General features: G+C 43.4%; 1 long non-coding RNA gene across 1 annotated transcript; it reads left to right on the top strand.

The window, feature by feature from the left end:
* The first annotated feature begins 709 nt into the window (after positions 1–709).
* LOC120995063 lies at positions 710–26,642 on the top strand. Its single transcript, XR_005777521.1, has 3 exons — positions 710–1,123; positions 23,991–23,997; positions 26,629–26,642. It is a non-coding gene; the product is annotated as an uncharacterized LOC120995063 (long non-coding RNA).
* Positions 26,643–27,108: the final 466 nt, after the last annotated feature.

The raw sequence follows: 27,108 nt of genomic DNA, 5'->3' as shown, positions 1-27,108 counted from the left end.
AGCACTGATGGCATGGAACAGGGCTCAGAAGCTTCCGTTCATTTCATCATGTGGCTAGGATTTCTCTTTAATCCATTCTTCTACACAGTAGCATCCAGACCAGACACCTAAGTAATACAATGGTTTTCTTAACCGACTTTAAAGCCGGGGTAGCAAAGGAAAGTAAACAAGTGGAGTCGTCCAAATGTGCTCACGAGTGCTCCACTTGGATTAAGTCCTATTGAACATGATTGTATTTTAAATCCGCTGAAACGCTTGACAGTGACAAACCAAAAGCAAGGCTTTCCCTGAAGTGTTGGCGTCCGGAGCCTGCTGCAGTGAATGAAGTCGTGGATATTTGAAAATGTCAGGCAAACCTTTGTCTAAACCTTGTCTGTGAAAGAGATTTTTAAGTTTGGTTTTGTCGAGTATGGATTCTTTTGTTATTTTTACCACATTTACAGGGACTGTTTTTGTTTAGCTCGGAAAAAAAAAAAACTTTAAGCAAAGAAGCTCTTTCAAATCAATGGCTCTTTGCGTCATCATTCATGAAAACCTTTTTAAGTGGTGATTTGGGTTTGGGTGATTTTATAGTTTTGGAAATAAGCGAAGGTACCAGCTTAGAGAATTCATGATGTGATCTACTGACCTGTCCTTACTTTGTGGGAGAAGGGACCCTCAAACCAGAACTATTGTACCACCAGGGAATAACTTTATAAAGATACACCTGTATAAATTGTCAGTTTCAGCATTATGTAGAAAATGAATTTATAATGTAGCGCCCGTTGTATGCTAATTAGGGTTTTATAGTCATGGGGCCGGTCCAGCTACAGTATCCTGAAGAGTTAAGCAGTCTGGTCTTCAAACCCTCCCTTCCAAGTCTCAGACTGTTGTCTTGTACCCTGCCAGTGCGCAGGGCAGCAAAGTGTATTCTGCCCAACTTTTATTGCTGCATGGTGCATCCAAGAGACGTATGCATTGGAGAACTACTTGAAAAAATGTATGAGTAGAAGTCCTTGAAATGTATGGAAAATCTTTTAATGTTCTATTCTGCTACTTCTGACTTTTTTGGCCTCCTACAGTGATAGATACTGATTATCCTATTGCAGTACCATAAGGCATAGTATCCCTGAATAAAGCTAAGGTATTTAGTTCTGTTCGGGCAGTCTATTGTACTGCACAGTGGTATTTAGTTCTGCTCGGGCAGTCTATTGTACTGCACTGTGGTATTTAGTTCTGCTCGGGCAGTCTATTGTACTGCACTGTGGTATTTAGTTCTGCTCGGGCAGTCTATTGTACTGCACTGTGGTATTTAGTTCTGTTCGGGCAGTCTATTGTACTGCACTGTGGTATTTAGTTCTGTTCGGGCAGTCTATTGTACTGCACTGTGGTATTTAGTTCTGCTCGGGCAGTCTATTGTACTGCACTGTGGTATTTAGTTCTGCTCGGGCAGTCTATTGTACAGAACTTTGCCATTTGGTTTTGCTGCAGAACCATATACCAAAGTGTCGCACAATATGCTTCCTATATATATATATATATATATATATATATATATATATATATATATTTTTTTTTCCAGTCTGCCCCTGGGTGTAATACTTGATACAACTCATGGGCAGGGCAACAGTGGCATGCTTTCTGCCAATAACTTTTAAAGGGAACCTGTGGTGAACACTGACGTTTCCCATGACAATATTTACTTGAAACCATAATCCTGACTCCAATTTTGTCCAACTTGTAGCAAAGAAAAAGCCCATGAGTCCAAAGGATGACCACACCAAGATATCCATCTCACACCTAACTTTACCATGAACTACATTTCTGGGCACTTATATCCATTAATCCAAAACTTTGGTTTGAAGCGATTTCCATCTGTACTTATCTTCTTGACAAATGCTTGAATTGTATGCCTTCACTTGGTGCATGACCCCTATATTATATTGTGAATGTTATCTATATACCTGTCTTTATGGCATAGCCTTAAACACACATGTACACAACTGTATGGACTGCTTGAATTTACATTTACATGTATGTACATGCTCAGTGTAATCCGTGAACATGCTGTACGAGTTCTGCACCAAGTATTTTAGACTTCTTGTACTTCACCCACATTTGGATCATGACATGGTGTAACCTCATATATTGCTATTAAGGATGAGCGAATCGACTTCGGATGAAACATCCAAAGTCAATTCGCATAAAACTTTGTTAGAAACTGTTCGGAGCAGGCGCTCCGTACAGTATTAGAATGTATTGGCTCTGATGAGCAGAAGTCATTAGGTACCACTTGGAACCGAACCCGAGTTGGGTAAAAGGTTTTTTACAGTAGAAATTCATTTCTGAATTGGCTTATCGGAGCCAATACATTCTAATACTGTACGGAGCGCTCGCTCCGTAGAGTGTTCTAACAAAGTTTCATGCAAATCGATATTTATTTAGTTTTGCACCCTTGTGTTGGGTGCAGTTTTCAGTTGGCCATGTACACAATACTGTACATTATATACAGTTCATAATACTATGCTGATTTTCTCTGAGGTGCTGCTTGACAATGAATTCTACCTTGAACACATTTTGATAAGAAGACAGTGACTCGCTTTGTGTGTTGGTTTTGCCCGGATATAAATAAAGTCACTATTTAATCAAATGTGTGTGTGTGTGTGTGTTGAGTGATGAGTTAAAAGTTTAATTATTACCTATGTGTTAAAATTGCTACTCTAGGAGGGAGACTTTAGTGCAGAAAAGACGCAAATTGTGGCACAAGTCCTGCTTTATACCCACTTTCTACGTTTGGTTGGGCAGGATCTCCGCAGCCCAACACATTTACCAGCATGTGCACCAGAAAACGGGTGCACATTAGACATACGGTAAAGGGAGTTATTTATACGCCTAAATTGGGCATATTTCTGCCGCAGATGCGGTTCATAGGTCCTTTGTGCCGCAATCTGTGACTTTTCCCTGCTCTTGCCAGGTTTAAAAAAGTGGGCTTGGCGGGGAAGTGGGCAGGCCTGGAGGCCAGTCTCATTTATTATTTTATGCCTGTTTTAGGCATAGGAAATGGTCTAATTGTAGCAGCAACAGTTAGACCATCATTACATTTCGAAGCGGCAGTGGATCCGACAGTTATGCCAAGGCTGGTGCCTCTACATAGCGTCTAAAATGCTGGTCTTAATAAATGTGCCCCAAATACTACTCCAGCTCCTGGCTAGAGTAATTTTTCATAGAATTTTTTTTTAATTCTTTTTTTTTTTTATCATATCAATTTTCATTGACATTCTTATCAAGTTTTAACAAGAAAGGAAAAAAAAACCCAGATCAACTAACCCTCCTCCCAACATCAGGACAATCCAACATCATATGGAGTAAATGCTTTTCCTGGGGCAATACTATCAAGGTTATGGGGTTTTATAGACTTTAGTAGAACTAATTGGGACATTTTTTTGTGCCTCAATGAAGGATGCAAACAGAACAGCAGCGAGGACACTAAGCCATTGCTTACCCGAGAGAACCAGTGGATCTTTCCCACTTTGACCTGACCAGCAATGGGAACTTAGGCCTCCTGCACACGGCCGTTTTTTTTCCCCGTTTACTGGCCGTTTCTTGCGTTCCGTATACGGAACCATTCATTTCAATGGTTCCGCAAAAAAAACGGAATGTACTCCGTATGCATTCCGTTTCCGTATTTCCGTTTTTCCGTTCCGTTTTAACATAGAACATGTCCTATTATTGCCCGCAAATCACAGTCCGTGGCTCCATTCAAGTCAATGGGTCTGCAAAAAAAACGGAACACATACGGAAATGCATCCGTATGTCTTCCGTTTCCGTTCCGTTTTTTGCTGAACCTTCTATTGAAAATGTTACGTCCAGCCCAATTTTATCTATGTAATTACTGTATACTGTATATGCCATACGGAAAAACGAAACGGAACAGAAACGGAAACACAACGGAAACAAAAAACGGAATAACGGATCAGTGAAAAACGGATCGCAAAACACTGAAAAAGCCATACGGTCGTGTGCAATAGGCCTTACGCAGATAAGAAGGCAAATGTTGATAAAAGGAGACAAGCCCTTTGGTGCCTCCCAATGTTGCTATATTACCCAGAATGGGGGAAGAAGTAATCAAAAAATCTACTGACTTGCAATGAACATCCAATGCATACTGGGAAAGACTTATTTTGTAAGTCGGACATAAACTTAGGGGCACATTTATTAAAACCTAAGCTGGCGGTAGTTCCAGCGCCACTTCTAAATGTAAGACTGCCTCCTAGCTATTGTACATTTAGACCTTTTTCTGTACCTAAAACAGACATAGAAAATGATATATGAGATGGGCCTCCCTGGCCGATCCCGCCCATATCACGCTCGCTTATATAGACCTGGCATGAGCGGGCAGAAGTCGCAGATTGCAGAGTAACTAACCGTTGAACCGCAATCTGCGCCTGAAATACGCCTAATTTGGACGTATTTCAGATTGATAAATTACCCCTTAGGCCTCATGCACACGACCGTTGTGTGCACCCGTGGCCGTTGTTCCGTTTTCCGTGATTTTCTGCGGACCCATTGACTTTCAATGGGTCCGTTGAAAACTCGGAAAATGCCCCGTTTGTCATCCGCCTCCGTGATCCATGTATCCTGTCCTTAAAAAAAATAAATATGACCTGTCCTTTTTTTTTTGACGGACAACGGTTCACGGACCCATTCAAGTCAATGGGTCCGTGAAAAAACACGGATGCACACAAGATTGGCATCCGTGTCCGTAGGCTACTTTCATGCAGACGGATCCGAAGATCCGTCTGCATAAAAGCTTTTTCAGAGTTGAGTTTTCACTTCGTGAAAACTCAAATCCGACAGTATATTCTAACACAGAGGCGTTCCCATAGTGATGGGGACGCTTCTAGTTAGAATATACTACGAACTGTGTACATGACTGCCTCCTGCTGCCTGGCAGCACCCGATCTCTTACAGGGGCGCTGTGATCCGCACAATTAACCCGTCAGGTGCCGGACCTGAAGGGGTTAATTGTGCGTATAATAGCCCCCTGTAAGAGATCAGGGGCTGCCAGGCAGCAGGGGGCAGACCCCCCTCCCTCCCCAGTTTGAATATCCTTGGTGGCCAGTGTGCGGCCCCCTCTCCCTCCTTCTATTGTAATATCATTGGTGGCCAGTGTGCGGCCTCCCCCGGCCCCCCCCCCCCCCCTCCCCCCCTCCCTCTATTGTAATATCATTGGTGGCCAGTGTGCGGCCTCCCCCGGCCCCCCCCTCCCCCCTCCCTCTATTGTAATATCATTGGTGGCCAGCGTGCGGCCCCCCCCTCCCTCCCTTTATTGTAATATCATTGGTGGCCAGCGTGTGGCCCCCCCTCCCTCTATTTGTAATATCATTGGTGGCCAGTGTGCGGCCACCAATCATACTTACCTGCTGCGCTGTCTGTGACCGGCCGGGAACTCCTCCTACTGGTAAGTGACAGATCATTAAGCAATGCGCCGCACAGACCTGTCACTTACCAGTAGGAGGAGCTCCCGGCCGGACACAGACAGCGCAGCAGGTAAGTGTGATGCTTCTAATATTGTAATATTGCTAAGTAACCATGGCAACCAGGCCTGCAGTAGCGTCCTGGTTGCCATGGTTACCAATCGAAGCCCCAGCGATTAAACTGGGACTCCGATCGGAACTCTCCGCTGCCACCAATGATCGGGGGGGGGGGGGGAGAGGGGAGGCCGCACACTGGCCACCAATGATATTACAATAGAGGGAGGGGGGGCCGCAGGCTGGCCACCAATGATATTACAATAAAGGGAGGGAGGGGAGGCCGAACACTGGCCACCAATGATATTACAATGGAGGGGGGGCCTGGGGAGGCCGCACACTGGCCACCAATGATATTACAATGGAGGGGGGGCCTGGGGAGGCCGCACACTGGCCACCAATGATATTACAATAGAGGGAGGGGGGGGCCGCACGCTGGCCACCAATGATAGTCCCTCCCTTTATTGTAATGAGGCCGCACACTGGCCACCAATGATATTACAATAGAGGGAGGGAGGGGAGGCCGCACACTGGCCACCAATGATATTACAATAGAGGGAGGGGGGCCAGGGGAGGCCGCACACTGGCCACCAATGATATTCAAACTGGGGAGGGAGGGGGGTCTGCTGCCTGGCAGCCCCTGATCTCTTACAGGGGGCTATGATACGCACAATTAACCCCTTCAGGTGCAGCACCTGAAGGGTTAATTGTGCTGATCACAGCCCCCTGTAAGAGATCGGGTGCTGCCAGGCAGCAGGGGGCAGTCATGTACACAGTTCGTAGTATATTCTAACTGGAAGCGTCCCCATCACTATGGGAACGCCTCTGTGTTAGAATATACTGTCGGATCTGAGTTTCACGATGTAACTTAAATCCGATGGTATATTCTAACATAGAGGCGTTCCCATGGTGATGGGGACGCTTCAAGTTAAAATATACCATCGGATTGGAGAAAACTCAGATCCTATGGTATATTAACTCCTGACTTTACAATGGGGGACGGATCCGTTTTCAATTGGACCATATTGTGTCAACGTCAAACGGATCCGTCCACATTGACTTGCATTGTAAGTCAGGACGGATCCGTTTGGCTTCGCACGGCCAGGCGGACACCAAAACAACTTTTTTTTCATGTCCGTGGATCCTCCAAAAATCAAGGAAGACCCACGGACGAAAAAACGATCACAGAAAAACAGAACCCGTTTTTGCGGACCGCAAAAAAAAACGGTTGTGTGCATGAGGCCTTCATCTTTTCCTATTCTCTGGGGCTTAATCACTGAACCAATCTCCAATGCCAGAGGTTTGCCTCCCACCAAATATGCAACTCTGATTTCCCCTCCAAGCCCAGGGAATCGATCCTCATCCTAAGAAATACTGAGATTGGGCTTCTAGAATATATATATATATATATAGCCAAAGGTTTGGAACAGCAAGACCTCCTTACTCCTTTGTAAAGTTTCCAATTTAATGTGTGGGCTTTGTTTATTCAAATTAAGGTTATGGAAAAGTCTTTGGATTTTGCAGAAGTATCTCACAGAGATCCATACAGGGGCATTGTGTAATATGTAAAAATAAATTGTGGTTAAAGGACCATTTTAACCAGAGTAGCTTTGCCTATTACTGAGCACTTCTCTTCAGGAGGGGGACAACATTAAAGGGGTTGTCCACTTTTATCTATTGATGACCTATCCTCAGGACAGGTCATCAATATCAGATCAGCTGGGGTGCATGTTTGGAGAGAAAGCAGTGCTCGTACAAGCTCTGCCTTCTTTTCTCTGTTTACCTGCTCACCGTCGCAACTGTAGCAGTGAGCAGGTGTAATTACAAGTATGGTGTCCCATTCACTTCTATGGGAAGGCTCTGTCTGTTCAAGTGAATAGGACTGAACCATCCCATAGAAGTGAATGGGGACAGCATAGCTGTAATTACACCTGCTCACCACGTCAAATGCGACGGCGAGCAGATAAACCATAAAGAGCAGGCAGCGTTGCTTTCTCTTCAAACAGCTGATAGGTAGAGGTGTCGGGAGTCGGCCCCCTGCCGATCTGTTATTCATGACCTATTCTGAGGATAGGTCATCAATAGAAAAGGGCAGACAACTCCTTTATGAGCAACAGAATCCTAAAAACGAACTGAAATCTGAATACCCATGTACCTGAATGTACATACTACTTGTAAAGTAAGTGTAGATAAAAGTTGAAGAGCAGCACCCACGGACCTCGGCGACCACACCGGAATACACGAGCCCAACCACGACCGCAGATCCTCAGCGATCCACAGATCAGCAATCAAAACACGGTCACGGCAGCATCTCCGGTTCCATCTTTATTTCATGTACTTAAAAAGAATGTGTACAAAACAGCTCTAACAATCTATATATAGTGAACATAGTCCCTCCCCAAATGGTAGGGAACCAATCCAGTGGGTGTCACAACCCCCAATAGCACCTGCACATAATCGGGCTCATTAATCCCTCATTTCACCTCCCATAGTAGACATCCGATGTAGACAGCTATCAAGCGTCCTCATCACCATAGAAATACACTTCTATGGGCGGAATGGATACAGCGGCGCTTACTTATGTACGGGCACATTCAATGGGACTGTTATCTACATATTTAAATTTTTTTCAAAAATTCGCTATATTGCTAAAACAAGAATATATAGCGAATATACGAAAAAAAAAAAAAATATAGAGCAAAATTCGCAAACAACACTACTCCTAAAGTCAAGTATATTGCAGCCTTCTTATTGGCCGACAAGCTAGAAGCAGGGAGGGATCATGTGTACTGATTATAAAAAAAATATAAAAAATCGAATATTCGAAATTACGAATATATATCACTATATTTGAAATATTCGCGAATTTTGGAAGTACCTATATTCGCGATAAAAATTCGAATATTCGTGATCAACACTACTTCTAACAACCGGAGTACCCCTTTAAGGCCTTTTTCACATGAGCAATAGCGATTTTGTCAGGATGTGATTAAGGAAAAACAAAATCAGCTTTTTCTGGGACTGCGTTCAGTGCGTGCGTTTTTCATTTCGGATTATATCCAGATACAGTAGCATGAATTTTTTGCATATGTGAAGAAAAACTGAAGAATAAAAATCTACATCTCCTAGCAACCATCAGTGAAAAACACATTGCATCCGGATGCCTTCTGTTTTTTACACAAGCCCCATTCATGGAGCCAGGGCTGCATGAAAAACGCACAGTATAGAACATGCTGTGATCTTTCCTGAACTCGGAGATGATGTGTGACAAAAGAGGCTCATGTACACAGACACATGAATGGGTCAGTATCCAGTCCAGATGCTATGCTTTTACTACATGTATCGCATCTGGACAGAAAACTCGCTCGATTGAAAGAGCTCTAAGGCCTCTTTCACACGGGCGTCGCGTGTGAGGGCCAGATAAGATGCGGGTGCGTCGCGGGAAAATGCACTATTTTTCCGCGCGACTGCAAAGCGTTTTAATGCGTTTTGCACGCGCGTGAGAAAAATCGGCATGTTTGGTACCCAAACCCAGACTTCTTCACAGAAGTTCAGGTTTGGGTTCGGTGTTGTGTAGATTTTATTATTTTCCCTTATAACATGGTTATAAGGGAAAATAATAGCATTCTTAATACAGAATGCTTAGTAAAATAGGGATGGAGGGGTTAAAAATAATAAATAATAATTTAACTCACCTCATCCACTTGTTCGCGCAGCCTGGCTTCTCTTCTGTCTTCTTCTTTGATGACCAGGAGGAAAAGGACCTGTGGTGACGTCACTGCGCTCATCACATGGTCCATCACATGGCCCATCACCATGTTGTTGTTTTTTAACCCCTCCATCCCTATTTTACTAAGCATTCTGTATTAAAGAATGCTATTATTTTCCCTTATAACCATGTTATAAGGATAAATATAAGGATAAATAATAATGATCGGGTCCCCATCCCGATCATCTCCTAGCAACCATGCGTGAAAATCGCACCGCATCCGCACTTGCTTGCGGATGCTTGCGATTTTCACGCAGCCCCATTCACTTCTATGGGGCCTGTGTTGCGTGAAAAACGCACAATATAGAGCTTGCTGCGATTTTCACGCAACGCACAAGTTATGTGTGAAAATCACCGCTCATGTGAACAGCCCCATAGAAGTGAATAGGTCGGTATTCAGTGCGGGTGCAATGCGTTCACCTCACGCATTGCACCCACGCGGAAATCACGCCCCTGTCTAATAGTTAAGGGGCATTCTGGTTATAACAAGCTGTGGATAGGGGATTGATGGGATTCTACTGCTGGGACCTCCACTGATCATAAGGACATGGGCCCCGTACCCTGTGGAGTCCCCCTAAAATGGACGGAGCAGCTGGTGGTCGCCGCTCCACTCATTTGTATGGGCACACCGGAGATAGTCGAGCACTGTACTTGGCTATCTCCAGCGCTCCTATAGAAATTGATGCAGCTGACGCCTGCATTTCCAGGGGGGTTCAACAAGGTACGAATCGGTATCTTTTTGGGATTGGTGGGGGTCCCAGCGGTAGGACCCCCACCAATCTGATAGTTATCCCCTATCCTATGGATAGGGTATAGTTTCTTATAACCGGAAAATCTGCTGCGAAAAATCTAGGAGTAGCCCCAGCCTTAGCAATGGTATGTGTTTGAAGATGTATTTCTTGCCTTCTGCCAGCAGATGGTGCACCATTAATACAAGACCGAGACATGTTATAACTGCAGCCATGGATTAATTTCATCTGTCAGCATTAAAGAGGACCTTTCATGGGTCCAGACTTTATAAACTAAGTATCAGGGTATGTAGGGCATACAGCGGGATCTAATAACGCTTACTATTTTTTCTGGGTGCGCACCGTTCACCCGCTGTGGCCCCCGTTAAATTCTCCCGCCCTGTATGCTTCGCATCGGTACAGGTAGGAGGAGACTGCCCTGTTTCTCAAAGGGCGTCTCCTTCTCCCTGGCTGTGAGCTGTCCAATCGCAGTGGAGAGCATCACAGCCAGGGAGAAGGTGGTTTTTCTTTCTCCCTGGCGCTCTCTGCTGCGATTGGACAGCTCACAGCCAGGGAGAAGGAGACGCCCTTTGAGAAACAGGGCAGTCTCCTCCTACCTGTACCGATGCGACGCATACAGGGCGGGAGAATTTAACGGGGGCCACAGCGGGCGAACGGAGCGGAGCCCAGAAAAAATAGTAAGTGCTATTAGATCCCCGCTGTATGCCCTACATACCCTGATACTTAGTTTATAAAGTCTGGACCCATGAAAGGTCCTCTTTAAATAGATTGCCTCCTTTATATGTACTGTCCTGTGAGGAGCTTGGACAATAAATACACGGACTTCCTAGTATATTATAGAATTTACAGTAGTCACAGTGGATACTGATATGCTAAAAGTACTCTATATATACTGTGTCATTTCGGGGGCCTCCACAGGGTATGAGATCCATGTCCTCCCTTCTCCTCCTCAGACAAGTGGCTGGAGCAGAAACCTCCTTGCTGTGTCCTGTCTGCAGGAAGACAAAATATGGTTTAGCCCCACCTCATCTTGGCTAAGCCCAACCCCCTCAGTCAGTCTCCAGCCACAGATGCGTTGCGATCTCTTCATACAGCTGATCGATGGGAGTGCCCGGAGTCAGACCCCCATGGATCTGTTATATGGGGAAAGCAGAAAACCCCTTTAAGGATTGGCACCGCTTAGTCTGCCATGTGGCACTCACTAAAATCTCTCTCTTTGGCCTCATGCACACAACTGTTTTTTTTTTGCGGTCCGCAAAAACGGGTTCCGTAGTTCAGTGATCCGTGTCCGTTTTTTCTTCCGTGGGTCTTCCTTGATTTTTGGAGGATCCATGGACATGAAGGAAAGTAAAAAAAAGTCGTTTTGGTGTCCGCCTGGCCGTGCTGGGAGCCAAACGGATCCGTCCTGACTTACAATGCAAGTCAATGGGGACTGATCCGTTTGATGTTGACACAATATGGTGCAATTGCAAACGAATCCGTCCCCCATTGACTTTCAATGTAAAGTCAGGAGTCTCTACTAATATACCATCGGATCTGAGTTTTCTCCAATCCGATGGTATATTTTAACTTGAAGCGTCCCCATCACCATGGGAACGCCTCTATGTTAGAATATACCATCGGATTTGAGTTAGATCGTGAAACTCAGATCCGACAGTATATTCTAACACAGAGGCGTTCCCATAGTGATGGGGATGCTTCAAGTTAGACTATACTAAGGACTGTGGACATAACTGCCCCCTGCTGCCTGGCAGCACCCGATCTCTTACAGGGGGATGTGATCCGCACAATTAACCCCTCAGGTGCCGCACCAGACCCCCCTCCCCAGTTTTAAATTCATTGGTGGCCAGTGCGGCCCCCCTCCCTCCCCAGTATTATATTCATTGGTGGCCAGTGCGGCCTCCCCTCCCCCCCTAATTAAACCCCCCCCCCCATCATTGGTGGCAGCAGAGAGTTCCGATCGGAGTCCCAGTTTAATCGCTGGGGCTCCGATCGGTTACCATGGCAGCCAAGACGCTACTGCAGTCCTGGCTGCCATGGTTACTTAGCAATTTTAGAAGCATTATACTTACCTGCGATGTCTGTGACCGGCCGGGCGCTCCTCCTACTGGTAAGTGACAGGTCTAAGCAATGCGCCGCACAGACCTTTCACTTACCAGTAGGAGGAGCGCCCGGCCGGACACAGACAGCGCAGGTAAGTATAATGCTTCTAAAATTGCTAAGTAACCATGGCAGCCAGGACTGCAGTAGCGTCTTGATTGCCATGGTAACCGATCGGAGCCCCAGCGATTAAACTGGGACTCTGATCGGAACTCTCCACTGCCATCAATGATGGGGGGGGGGGGGGGTGTTTTTAATTAGGGGGGGAGAGAGGGGAGGCCGCACTGGCCACCAATGAATATAATACTGGGGAGGGAGGGGGGGCAGCACTGGCCACCAATGAATTTAAAACTGGGGAGGGAGGGGGGTCTGGCCCCTGCTGCCTGGCAGCACCTGATCTCTTATAGGGGGCTATGATACGCACAATTAACAGCCCCCTGTAAGAGATCGGGTGCTGCCAGGCAGCAGGAGCAGTTATGTCCACAGTTCTTAGTATATTCTAACTTGAAGCTATACTGTCGGATCTGAGTTTCACGATCTAACTCAAATCCGATAGTATATTCTAACATAGAGGCGTTCCCATGGTGATGGGGACGCTTCAAGTTAAAATATACCATTGGATTGGAGAAAACTCTGATCCGATGGTATATTAATAGGGACTCCTGACTTTACATTGAAAGTCAATGGAGGACGGATCCGTTTGCAATTGCACCATATTGTGTCAACGTCAAACGGATCCGTCCCCATTGACTTGCATTGTAAGTCAGGATGGATCCGTTTGGCTCTGCACGGCCAGGCGGACACCGAAACGACTTTTTTTTTTACTTTCCTTCATGTCCGTGGATCCTCCAAAAATCAAGGAAGACCCACGGAAGAAAAAACGGACACGGATCACGGAACTACAGAACCCGTTTTTGCGGACCGCAAAAAAAAACCGGTCGTGTGCATGAGGCCTTTAGCTGTTGAGTGGTGAACTCTACTATATTTAGCATCAAACACTTGACAGTGTTTAATTACAGTTTTTGTATCGGATGTTCTCTCTTAGTAGCTTTGTCTGCATTATTGTATTTCTTTGGCAGGCGTTCAAATAATTTGTACTTCTGATAATTAAAATCATTATGTAACATTTCTCCATGGTGAATATTATAAAGCCTTAAAAAGTCCATTATTCTTTGTAGCAGTCACTTGTTTGTGCAGTTACTTATTTCGGTTTACAAATATAGTATTAGTATTTTATTTGCTTGAAGGACATTTCCAAATGTGAAATATTGGTGGCCTATTTGCTGAATAGGCCATCAACCTCAGATTGGTAGGGCTTTTACTCTTGGCACCTCCTAGCTATATGCCCCCATTGTCTGTGATGGCACAACCCCTTTTAATAGGACAAAGCTGCTCTGCTGCTACTAAGTACATGGTGGGAAGGTAAACAGCAAGGAGGCCATATGGCCATGAGTCACAGCCCCCAAGATCAGATATTAATGGCCTATCCTGAGGATAAGCCATTGATATTCCAATCCCGCGACACGTGTACGTACATGTACAGCGCTAGTGGACGTGACTTAGGAACCAGCATTGTACATGTACGTACAACAGGCTTATCGGGCGGGTGCAGGAGCTGCGCCCGTCCAATCAGTGGCACAGACCCGGTAGTCACTTACAGCCGTACCCCTGCTGCAAAACACAGATGCCGGTGTATTAACCCTTTGTATGCCATGGTCAAAGCTGATCGCGGCTTGCAGATGGTTTGCGGAGGTTACAGGTGCCTTCCACATCTCCATCGGGTCCCTGTGCTGCAGTGACGGGGGACCCGATGGCAGAGAAAGCAGCCCGATGCCTTCCATAGGCATCAGGGATTGCCTTCTACGGAAGCCTGTGAGATCCAGCACCTTAGGCTGGGTGTCACAGGCAGGCTGTCAGTATAAAAGCTGACAGTCAATGCATTACAATACAGGTCTTTTATTGTAATGCATTGCAGAGGGGGTCAGACCCCAGAAGTTTAAGTCCCAGAGTGGGATAAAAAAAAAAGTGTTTTTCATAATAAAAAATTAAGTTTCAAGTAAAAAAATTTATAAATACATTTTCCCAAAATAAAACACATAAAATTGAAAAAAAAAAAGAAAAACAGACATATTGGGCATTGCCGCATCCGTAACGACCGGCTCTATAAAAATATTACATGATCCACCCCCTCACCTGAACGCGTAGAAAAAATAAAATAAAAACTGTGCTAAAACAATAATTTTTTTATCACCTTACATCACAAAAAGTGCAACACCAAGCGATCAAAAAGGTGTATGCCCCCCAAAATGGTACCAATCAAACCGTCATCTCATCCAGCAAAAAATGAGACCATAACTAAGACCGCCCAAAAAAAAGAAATAGGGCTCTCAGAATATGGAGACACTAAAACATGATTTTTTTTTGTTTTAAAAATGCTTTTATTATGTAAAACTTAAATAAATAAAAAAAAGTATACCTATTAGGTATTGCTGCGTTCGTAACAACCTGCTGTATAAAAAATCATATGAACTAACCACTCAGGTGGACACTAAAAAAAAAAAAAAAACGGTGTCAAAAAAGCTATTTTTTGTCACATTACATCAGAAAAAGTGTAATACAAAGCGATCAAAAAGTCATACGCACCCCAAAATAGTACCAATAAAACCGTCATCTCATCCCGAAAAAAATTAACCCCTACATAAGACAGTCACCCAAAAAATTAAAAAAAACTTTGGCTTTCAGAATATGGAGACACTAAAAAAATCATTAAAACAACTATTGTTTGTTACCTTGTCTCACAAAAAGTGTAATATAGAGCAACCAAAATGTACCCTAAAATAGTACCAACAAAACTTCCACCTTATCCCATAGTTTCCAAAATGGGGTAACTTTTTGGGATTTTCTACTTTAGGGGTGCATTATTATGCAAATTATCCCAGTGAAATCTGCCCTCCAAAAACCACATGGAGCTCCTTTCCTTCTGTGCCCTGCTGTGCGCCCGTACAGCAGTTTACAATCACAAATGGGGTGTTTCTGTAATCTACAGAATCAGGGTAATAAATATTGAGTTTTCTTTGGCTGTTAACCCTTTCTTGGTTACTGGGAAAAAAAAATATTAAAATGGAAAATCCGCCAAAAAAGTTAAATTCTGAAATGTCATCTACATTTTCTGTTAATTCTTGTGGAAAACCTAAAGGGTTACCAGTTTGTAAAATCAGTTTTGAATACCTTGAGGTGTGTAGTTTCTAAAATGGGGCCATTTATGGGTGGTTTCTATTATGTAAGCCCCACAAAGTGACTTCAGACCTGAATTGGTCCATAAAAATTTCAAGATTTGCTTCTAAACTTCTAAGCCTTCTAACATCCCCAAAAAATAAAATGGCATTCACAAAATTATCTAAACATAAAGTAGACATATGGGAAATGTAAAGTAATAACTTTTATATGTGGTATTACTTTCTGTTTTAAAAGCAGAGAAATAGAAATTTGGAAATTTGCTAATTTTTCAAATTTTTGTGCAAATTTGGGATTTTTGAAAAAATATTGACAGAAATTTACCACTATCATGGTGGTGCAATGTGTCATGAGAAAACAATCTCAGAATGGCTTGGATAAGTAAAAGCGTCCCAGAGTCATTATCACATAAAGTGACACATGTAAAATTTCCAAAAAACCGCCTGGTCCTTAAAGAGGACCTTTCATCGGTCCAAACATTGCGAAATAAGTATCATGACATATACAGCGATACAGCGGCGCCCAGGGATCTCACTGCACTTACCTTTATCCCTGGGCGCCGCTCCATTCTCCCGTTATGTCGTCCGATATGTTCGGGGACTTGGTTATAGTAGGCGGAGACTTAGGGGACTTGTTTATAGTAGGCGGAGTCTGCCCTTGTTCTGCCTGGCGTCTCCTTCTCCTAGGCTGTAGCGCTGGCCAATCGCAGCGCAGAGCTCACAGCCTGGGAGTTTTTTTCTCCCAGGCTGTGAGCTCTGCGATGCGATTGGCCAGCGCTACAGCCTAGGAGAAGGAGACGCCCAGCAGAACAAGGGCAGTCTCCTCCTACTATAACCAAGTCCCCGAACATACCGGAGGAGATAACGGGAGAACGGAGCGGCGCCCAGGGATAATAGTAAGTGCAGTGAGATCCCTGGGCGCCGCTGTATATGTAATGATACTTAGTTCACAATGTTTGGACCGATGAAAGGTCCTCTTTAAGGTGAAAAATGGCAGGGTCCTGAAAGGGAGAAAGTCTCATGCGTATTAATATGCATGAGACTTCTTTTTTGGGGAGACCAAAATTGCCTGTACAGTTGTCTAATTACAAATTATTTCCTTTCAAATATTGTCAGATTTAGTGATTGAAATCTATGAGCAATGCCGAAGGGGTTTATGTGCTCTATAGAGCTTTTCATTCTAGTTAGTTTGAAAAGGCTTCACATTGTGATCTTCCCTCAGGTATCTATTGCATATTAGAAGGCCTGTTCTCTGAATTTCCCCTTAAAGGGGTTATCCAATCAATATAATGACCCCCAGAATGCCTGGGCCCCCCCTCTACAGCTTACTTACCTGCTCCCCGACACACGCGTCCCTCCAGATCCCTGCACGGGATGCGGAGGTAGAGAATACTCAGAGTGGTCCGTGTCCGTTAATGCTGTGTTTGTGGTTTCACGTCACCGTTTGTTTTTCCGTTCTTCTGATCTGAAAAAAAACGGATCCTGTATTTTAAGCATCCGTTATGCTCATTTATGCACATTTGGCATCTGTTTTAGCCATATTCGTCTGAGATCCGTTATTCATGCAGGACTTTGTTTTCCATCTAAAATAACGGATCTCAGACAAAAATTACTCAAACAGATGTCAAATGCTTTTAACACAGGATCAGTTTTTTTTTTTCTTTATTTTTTTGTTCTTCTGACGGATCAGAAGAACGGAAAAATAAACGGTGATGTGAACCCGTCCTAACATGTGTGTAGATAGAACATCACATTTCCAGTCCAATAGGGACCGGAATCAGAGAAAGGGAGCTCAGCGCTGGCACCGGATTGTAGGTGACCCCTGCCTGCTCACATAAAAAGGGGTTCCTTGGTCTTTAACCCAGCAGATGCAGTGTCATTTATTACATCTCCACATTTCAAAAGTCATAACCTTTTCATGTTTCTGTCATGTTCTGAAGGAGAGCGCGTTCCACATCAGTCAGCGTCACCGGCATTCAGTTGTCAGGACGGTGGGGACGGTCCTCCTGGTGCAGGAAGCTCCAGCCTATTAGAGGTGGCACAGACACATCTGTCATGTGGCTGTATCGGTGTTTGTGTTTTTGCAGGATTAGTTGTATTTTTAATGCCAGAATTTTAGGGTATAAAATGTATTACTGTATTGAACTTTTCATTTTTTCTCCTGGGGGTGTGAAACAACAGCAATCCCGCCATTGTTTTTTGTGCAATATTCACATTGAAGCATAAATAACACTATAACTTTATGTTATGGGTTTTTACAATTCCAACAATACCAAATGTATATAGTTTTATGTCTTTTTCTACTGTCGCACAACAAAACAGTATGGGGGAGATTTAAGACACTAAACTGACTGACTAAACGGTAAACTGTCTTTGTTGCCCACAGCAACCAATCACAGCTCAGCTTTCACTTTTTTAAGGGCTGAATATGAAATTAAAGCTGAACTGAGACTTGTTGTTGTGGGCAAAAAACACAGTTTTTCTTTTAGACAGTTTCATAAATCTCCCCCTTTGTTTTTAAAATACTTTGGGGGTCATTTACTAAGACTGGCGATTTAGATGCCAGTCTTAGTCCATGTCCGCTGACCCTTGATGGGCCTAGGTTTTGTAGAGGCGCCGGCCTCTACATAACTTAGGCGCTGGCAGCATGTCTTGGTTAAATCTATGCCAGCTCTCTTGTTGGCGTAGATTCACGTAATTTTCAACACCAAAAACAGGCGTAGAAAATAAAAGATGAGATGGTCCGGCCCGCCACCTTCCACACCCACTTCACTCCCTCTTTTTCTGCCACCTCGGAAAACTGGCTCAAGTGGGGGGAAAAAAAATTGCAGATATGGCTGGAAATCCCTTTGCAACCAAATTTGCAACAAAAGTACGCCCAAAAGTTTGCATCGTAAATTACCCCCTTAGTTTCTGTACCACTGCATGCAAAGACGCATAACATTTATACTTTTCCCTCAGTGGAGCTGTGGGGGGTGGTTGTCCTTTTGACCACTTTTTATTCTATTCTTAGGCGGCATGATTCACAGAAACAGCAATTTTAACCATTGTTCACTGTACAGAATAAATATTGTGTACTGATGAACGTGACGTCACATGGCCTAGGCAAAGCTGCGGGAAGGTCACGGTGCTACTGCAAGCGTGGTGCCTTCTCAAACAGCTAATCAACGGGGCTCCCGGTTGTCGGACCCCAACCAATCAGATACTGATAACCTATCCAGTGGATAGATCATCAGTAAAAAAAAAAACTCTCGGAAAACCCCTTTAAAGTTTAAATTGTCATATTAGGCCGAAATTGTCAATTTGCATTCATTCAATGCTTAGTAATGATGACATACGAACACCAAAAAATTATATAAATAGTCACTTGATGATGGTGGGAGAAAAACGACTATTAAGAAACTACAAAATGTTTGATAATCTATAAAAAGCAAGAAGAAAACTGAAGCCTGCAGGACGTGTTAGGTTACATTCTTATAAGACAAATCAGTTTATGATTGTTTGTATGAATACACCCCAAGACCAAAATATCTGTTTTCACCATTCACCTGTAAAATTAGAAGTGATAATATCAAGAATTTCCAGTTTGAGATCAAGTTTGAAGCTGTCACACCCTGCGTTCAGCCATGGTAAAACTATGCACTATATAGAGGAAATGAAGAATGACATATGCAGCTATTGTAGGTGGCTACAGCCAAGTGTTTAATCAGAAAAATATGTATTAGGCCTTATGCACACGACCGTATGTGTTTTGCGGTCCGCAAATTGCGGATCCGAAAAAAACAAACTGATGATGTTCCGTATGGATCCTTGTCCGCAAACTAGCAAAATATAGGACATGCACTATTATTTTTGCGGGGAAACTGAACGGACATACTGATGTGGACAGCACACGGTGTGCTGTCTGCGTTTTTTGCGGACCCATTGAAATGAATGGGTCCGCATCCTACCCGCAAGAAAAAATGGAACGGACACGGAAACAAACAGCGTTTGCGTGCATGTAGCCTTAGGCCTCATGCACACGACCGTAGTTATGGTCCGCATCCGAGCCGCAGTTTTTGCGGCTCGGATGCGGACCCATTCACTTCCATGGGGCCGCAAAAGATGCAGACAGCACTCCGTGTGCTGTCCGTATCCATTGCTCCATTCCGAGGCCCCGCAAAAATAATATAGCATGTCCTATTCTTGTCCGTTTTGCGGACAAGAATAGGCATTTCTACAATGGGCCGTCCGTTCCGTTCCTCAAATTGCGGAAAGCACACGGGCGGCTTCTATTTTTTGCGGATCCGCGGTTTGCGGACCGCAAAAAATGGCACGGTCGTGTGCATGAGGCCTTACACTGTAATGGGGTTGTATGCCAGGTGCTTTGCAGGATGCTGTCAGGATTTAGGCACAAATTCTGTACCTAAATCCTGACAGAATCTGTTGACATTCCCCCAGGAGAGGATGTTATTTGGGTAATTTACACTCATTGACAAAAAAATAATGCACCAAGAAGGAGTTTTTGGAATCAAATGAAACTTTATATTTGTGAATATGTAAGTGATTACAGCATTAGAGTGAAAGGACAGGATTATAGGCGAAAACTGTACAATGAAAGAAGGCTCTAATGGGTGGGCCACCTCTAGCCTGGATATAAGATGAGATATGGGTGGACATGGAGTTATACAGGTTCTGTACGGTATCCTGTGGGACATTTACTCACTGATGTTGCAGCTGGGCCTGTAGATCCTGCACACTGGTAGGTTGCCGAAGCTGGCGTCCCAGCTGGTTCCATAAATGCTTGATTAGAGATAAATCTGGCGACTGGGCAGGCCAAGGAAGTGCAGTCTGGAGAAAACATTCCTGAGAAGAATTTGCTGTGTGTAGGCCAACATTATCCTCCTGAAAAATGCCAGCTGTAAGCCCTGCCAGCAGTTGGGGCAGTGTGTTGCTCCACAGCAAAGGCAGGATTGAATCACTCACCACCAAGCCTCCATACTTGAACAGTACCTGGATTAATTACTAAAGACAATATGGTTCCAGTCAATAGCAGTCCAGGTTTCTCATTCATAACACCATTACAATTGAAGGCGACACTAAATTTCCTGCTAAGCACCTGAAAATGGTTCGGGCAGAGATACGGGTGTATAATAAAGGTGCCACCTGTGACTGGATGGTGAGCAATGAAACTATGGGAACTGCTTGTGCTTGTCAGCAGATCAAACAATCCGCTCTACTGGTGGTCTGTCTGAGTGATCTAGATGCTGTTCTTCATGTGTGTCCGTGTACTCACATAACCACTGCTTCTGACACTTCCTGACAGTTAGGTCAGAATGGCCTAGATGGCAGGCAATTTGATTGAACAAATATCCTGCTTGTCTCAGTCCAAAAATGTGCCCCCTCTAAAAGTCTGTCAACTGGGCAGAATGTCTTCAAATGTGTTGTCGAGGTATGTCTAGCAGGTACACTACGCAAAAGTAGCCTCTGAGAGCATTGTTATAATGCAATGGGGGAAGCACTTTTACACCCTCTTGTGGCAAGACCCAGTGTCTAATCACACCACATCTATAATTATATTGACATATCATGCATGAAACATAACTGCATACTGGGTGTGTTTTTTTTTTTGTTTTTTTGTTAGTGTATATCCCGTTCACATACTTAGTAAAATATCTGCATGTAATAAGTTACAGAATTCTGTGAAAAGCTGTGGATTAGCTTCTTTGAATTGTAATGAGGGTAACCTGTGTACTATTCCACTGGCAAATGGAAAATCCATGAAGCATGAATACTGCCTAACACACTGACATCACTAATACAGTGTGGGAGCTGTAGTAACAAATTCTGTATATCTCAGACACATTATCATATGAGAATATCAGTTGCGTACATACCATTTAGGCAGACCACGTGAGTGCTATGCAGCCCAAGTGGAGGGCGGCCATGGGGAAAGTCATGCTGGCACTGAACTACCTCTCTCATTCCGAACATACTGTAGATTCAGTCCATTTTCCTTCAGCCGCCAATAGGGGACATAAAGATTTTTCATTGATTTCAATAATATCTGTATAAATTCCTGTACATGGAACTCCCCCTAGTGGTGGCTTCAGACAGACAGATTTATAATATTCTGCGTGAAGGGAAGCAGGAGAGGTTGTCAGTGCATTTATTACAGTTGTCTGTTGTAAATACATTGAGAAATACAGTGTTCAGAAAGAGTGCCATATTTATGAAAGATCTGTTCCTCCTTTTTCCAAGACAGAAGATGGATGCAGAGTGTGGCTTTTTTATAACATTTTTTTTTAATTAAAAATATCTTCTTCTTAATAAAAATTAATTGCAAATTAGTCAGAAATCTGGGAAATCGTGCTGTACGTTCCATGTTGCCTGGCAGGGATGCACGTATACTGGGAAACTGAATAGGGCATCAAGGCTTATATTAATGGTTTCTATAGGGCCCTATGAGATCTGTGTATGCCCCTGAAGAATAAGGTAAAAGTCAAACAGTTGCCTATAGCAATCCATCAGGTTATTGGTTTAGTTTTTTTTAAATGGTCTTTCAAAAATTAAAGCTGATATGCAAGAGATGAGTGCTCTCAGGGCATCTAACTGGACAAATTGTATGCTTAATTAGCATAATACATGGCACTTCAGATGCCCCTTGATATAGCCTATGGACGTGTGCTTGTTCTCATAGATGCAACAACTTAGTTCTGTTGACAGATGCCATTTCAAGACCATAGAAAACAATGATCTTAGGGAAACTTCTATATCTCCAAGCCTACCTCTAACATGGGGCTTCATACCGTGATGTATTTAAATTATTATAGGAAGGTTAGGCCTTCATGGCAACTTTCAGGTACCAAACTATCTCAATAAAAATTGTTTATTTGACCATTGCACAACTTCAATGTTTGCTTATGGAAACAGTTTTGTGACCATATCAAAATTCTTGATTTTTACATGGTGATGTGATTAAATCTTGCCATGGAGGCCGTTTCTAAATAATTCTGATAATGTGAACCGGGAAGTTAATTCTTGTAAATAAATTATTAGTTATATCTCTGGAAGTGACTGCTTGTTTCTCTAAAATATCAATCAGGTATACAGCATTTAGGAATTAATTAGTCTTCATTGGAAAAACCTTTGCACAGTCCATTTTTGTTAAGCCACGTAGAAAGGTTATATCATCAGATTTCCTCTGCAAGCCATACTATAATCACTAATTGGGGCTGCTGGTACAAGGCACAAGTATATACCCCCTGTGATATATCTTCCTCTGTAGAGCAACTTCTTCTGTAGATTGGGAAAATACATTAGTCGAAAAAAACACCATGCAAAAATTATAACGATGCCAGTGACCTGAAAAATGAATCTCCAAGGTGATAAACACTACTACAAAAAATACCCGTTTCTGCTGCATTTAATATTTTCCATGGCATAACATCAGGAGCTGTGATTTTTAGCCAAAGAAAGCCTGCAAAATATGCCAGCCAATAAAGGAACTTCAGGAACTTAAAAACCTCTCAAAAACACTAGAAAAAGCATTCCATATTTTTCGCTCCATAAGATGCACTCCCCCCCCCCCCCAAACTGCATCTTATGGGGCGAATACTAATGAGCACTTCCATTATGGAAGCACTCATTAGTACCGGAGGACCAGCAAGCAGTGAAGGCTCTGTACTCACCTCTTCCTGGTCCTTGGCTGTCAGCTGTGCAGTGGCTACGCACAGCGTGAGGGCGCTCTGTGATCTCACGCTGTGCGCGCCAGTTCACAGCACAGCCGACAGCAGGAGGAAGAGAATCGCACTGGAGGAGAGGAGCCGCAGTGTCCAGGAGCAGGAGAGGTAAGTGGTTTATTTATTTTGTGATCTGAGGCTGGGGCCTGCTGAATAATGGCTGGGGGCTTATAAATAATGGATGGGGGCTGATTATATGACTGGGGGCTAATTATATATATGACTGGGGGCTGATTATATGACTGGGGAATAACATATGGCTGGGGGCTGATTACATATGGCTGAGGGCTGATATGAGGAATGGAGGACTGATATGATGCATGGGGGTCTCATCTGAGGTCTGATTGGGGGTCTTCTTTATATTGGGCTCTGATCTGAGGTCTAATCTGATGTCTTATTAACATTGGGGATCTGACTGGGGCTATGAGCTGAGGTCTGATTAATATTGGGGGACTGATTGCTGATGTGATCTGAGGTCTAATGAAAAATATTTTTTTCTTATTGTCCTCCTCTAATACAGTACCTAGGTGCGTCTTATGGGCCAGTGCATCTTATAGGACAAAAAATACGGTATATGTGACATCAGGCTTAGTTTATAAATTTCAATGAACCGCAAGTGACTCTTGTAGTGTTTCCAGGGACTATTCCCTAATTTAATCAACAAAAAAGACCTTTGAAATAATAAAGAGTGTGATAATATTTCACTATACCCACACCACCATCAGTAACCAAGGGAAAGGAGAGCGTCTCAACCAAAAATAAAAAAAGAGAGAAGGGAAAACCATACAGGGCAGAAAAAGTCAACGTGGCAGGTGACCCAGACGAAATGGTGGAACCACCTCCATAGTTCTCTAACCAATAATGGAGTTGATAGGGGACACCTGTAGATGTGCAGCAGACCTGTGAAGGGGTAATGTGGAAGACATGAGTGCTGGTAGTGGCTATGATGGTGGTAGTTGGACCCATAGTGACAATCCTCACTTTGGCACTCCCTGTGTCGTGCAGCACAGGAGGGCAAGAGACAGGGGCTGTCGGATGGTGGAAGCCATCACTAGGTCTGTTTGGTTAGTATAAATAAAGCCTCTCTTTACTGCACAGATGATGGGAGGTACAGTATAAATGCAAGCAGCAGACAGAGTTCACAGGTATTGCACAGAAATTAACACAATACCGACTAAGATTGAGCCAGTAGTAAGCTTATTGGTGTGCCAAACCTTGCACACCTATCAAAAATACATGGCACAAGGTATAATAAAGTATAATGAAAATATAAAAACTTGTGATGTGTTTTTTTGGTGGGAAATATTGCACAGATAAAATCAAAGATATGGAGGACGGCTCACCCTCTTGTCGCTATGGTAAGGTGCTCTAATCTCTTGATACACCCTAATCAACAAATAAAAATAAAATGGAATTAGATAGGCACTCTAACACCTGGAATCACTGTGAAAAGAACTCAAGTTTAATAAAGGACAACTATAAAAAACAACTGTAAAAAACATATAGGTCGACATACAATGGATGCATTTAATGCTATTTAGCGTTGTACTAAATAGTACGTGGCGTACTGTATAACAAATGGAATTTCATAGCATTGGATACATAACTTCAGATATCAATAATTAAAAGCTAATGTTATATATAACTCCTAAAGATATGTGTAGTGATTTTATAGCATCAATATTATGTATTAATTGTTAAGATGTCAGTAGATGGGGGCAATCTATGTGCCTAGTCATTATACGAGCTAAAAAATAAAAATAAATAAGAATACAGATCCCACAATCCAATTCCTGGAGAGGATGATCATTTTTATATTTCCTTTAAATAGCAAAAGTATGGTACCGTGTCAGCCACACGTTTATACTTGTTGCCCATATTCTTTAAGTTATTTAGAATTTTCTGCCATATAGATGACAATGATGACGAAAAACTTTCCTCCTCAGGGATACCAGAAGTATCTGAACCAGAAAATGTGCTAAACTGCGGGTGAAACCCATATGCCCCAAGAATCTACGAGAGATTAGGTCGGCAGTGGATCTACTCCCAGGGTGTCCCATAAGAACCGTACAGTGATGTTCCTCAAACACCTTGTGACGTAATTCCGATGGCACAAACAGTTTCCCAGAGGGACAAGAATCTGGTGCGTCTCCCTGGGCCTCTATCACCTTCACCTCTAGGTCAGGGTAAAGAGCGGATATCACCACCCCTTCTGACAGTATAGGACTCAGATTTTTAAAATCACCACCTCCAGGAAAACTACGTAACAAGGCATCTGCCTTGACGTTCTTAAACCCAGGACGATAGGTGACAATGAAATTAAATCTGGTGAAAAACAAAGACCATCTGGCTTGTCTCGGGTTCAGTCATTTCGCCGACTCCAGGTAAGCCAGGTTTTTGTAATCTGTGAACACCGTGATTGGAGGAATCGCCCCTTCCAACCAATGACGCCATTCCTCAAAAGCCAACTTAATGGCCAGTAACTATCTGTTACCCACATCATCATTTCTCTCTGCGGAAGAGAAATTTTTAGAGAAAAAGTCACATGGACGCCATTTACCAGGTGATGGGCCCTATGATAAAACTGCTCCTACCCCCACCTCGGACGCGTCCACTTCCACAATGAAAGTTTGCGCTACATCCGGCTGCACCAATATAGGGGCAGAAGAGAAGCATTCCTTAATAACAGAAAAGGCTTGCAACGCCAACTCAGACCACACTGAGATATCTGTCCCTTTCTTACATATGTCTGTTAAGGGTTTTACTATTGTCGAATAATTCTGAATACATTTTCTGTATAAGTTGGTGAACCCCAAAAACCGCATAAGAGCCTTCAGATTTTCGGGTCGATCCCAGTCCAATACAGCACAGACTTTCTCTGGATCCATTCAAAAACCTGAAGATGACAGCAGCACATCGTGTACAGCAAAAACACTTTTCTCTAATTTTGCGTTCAATTTATTGTCCTTTATGATCTGTAACACCTGTCTAAAGTGATCCTGATGTGTTTCCACATCTGGAAAATAAATTAGAATGTCATCCAAATACACGACTACAAACCTCCCCACAAGGGGATGAAAAATGTCATTCACAAAATGCTGGAAAACCGCAGGAAAATTGGTCAACCCGAAAGGCATGACCAGGTTCTCAAAGTGCCCATCAGGAGTATTAAAAGCAGTCTTCCATTCATCCCCTTCCTTCATTCTAACCACAATCCCAAAAAAATATACCATACCGCATACTAAATAAATTCACTTTATTAATAAATAGAGATGGCCTTGCGGTTTGCCCCGGCGGTCGTTTTGCGGTGAACTTTGCTCGTTCGCGATTCACTGAACATGCAAACATATGGCGATATTCGCACGTGCCATATTTCTTTGCATAGCTCTGAACTTTGACCCATGACACATCCATCAGGTGGGACAGGACAGCCAATTGAGACGTTTCAGCACATGAACACACCCCCTACCCTATAAATAAACCCGATCTAGCAGCCATTTTTTCATTCTATTTTTTGCCAGTATAGAGAGAGGTTGCTGTGTGGAGCAGGGACAGACTGTTAGGGACACCAAACGCTAGCTAATAGGGCCACAAAAGTCCTTTTAAGGACTGGTATAGGTGTGCTATCATTGTGTGCGGTTCTGCTAAGATACTGCAGCTAGATAGAGGGACAAACGCTATTTGAAGTAACTAATTGCAACTGGTGTGATATACCTGTTGCCCCCAAAAAAACGAGTGAGGGGTGAAATATACCTATAATATACCTTCTAAGGGTACTTTTACACTTGCAGCAGAGGGATCCGTCTCACAAATGCATTGCAAAACCGGATCCGTCTTTCCAGTTGTCATCCGGAAAAACGGATCCGGTATTTATTTTTTTCACAGATTTAATGGTCTGCGCATGCGCGGACGGAAAGGACGGATCCGTTTTGCCGCAACACTTGGGGCTGGATCCGGCATTAATGCATTTCAATGGAAATTCATGCCGGATCTGGCATTCCAGCAAGTGTTCAGGATTTTTGGCCG

This window comes from Bufo bufo, chromosome 3 (assembly GCF_905171765.1).
Source record: "Bufo bufo chromosome 3, aBufBuf1.1, whole genome shotgun sequence".
Lineage (NCBI taxonomy): Eukaryota > Metazoa > Chordata > Amphibia > Anura > Bufonidae > Bufo > Bufo bufo.
This window is presented reverse-complemented; position numbering and strand designations above follow the sequence as displayed.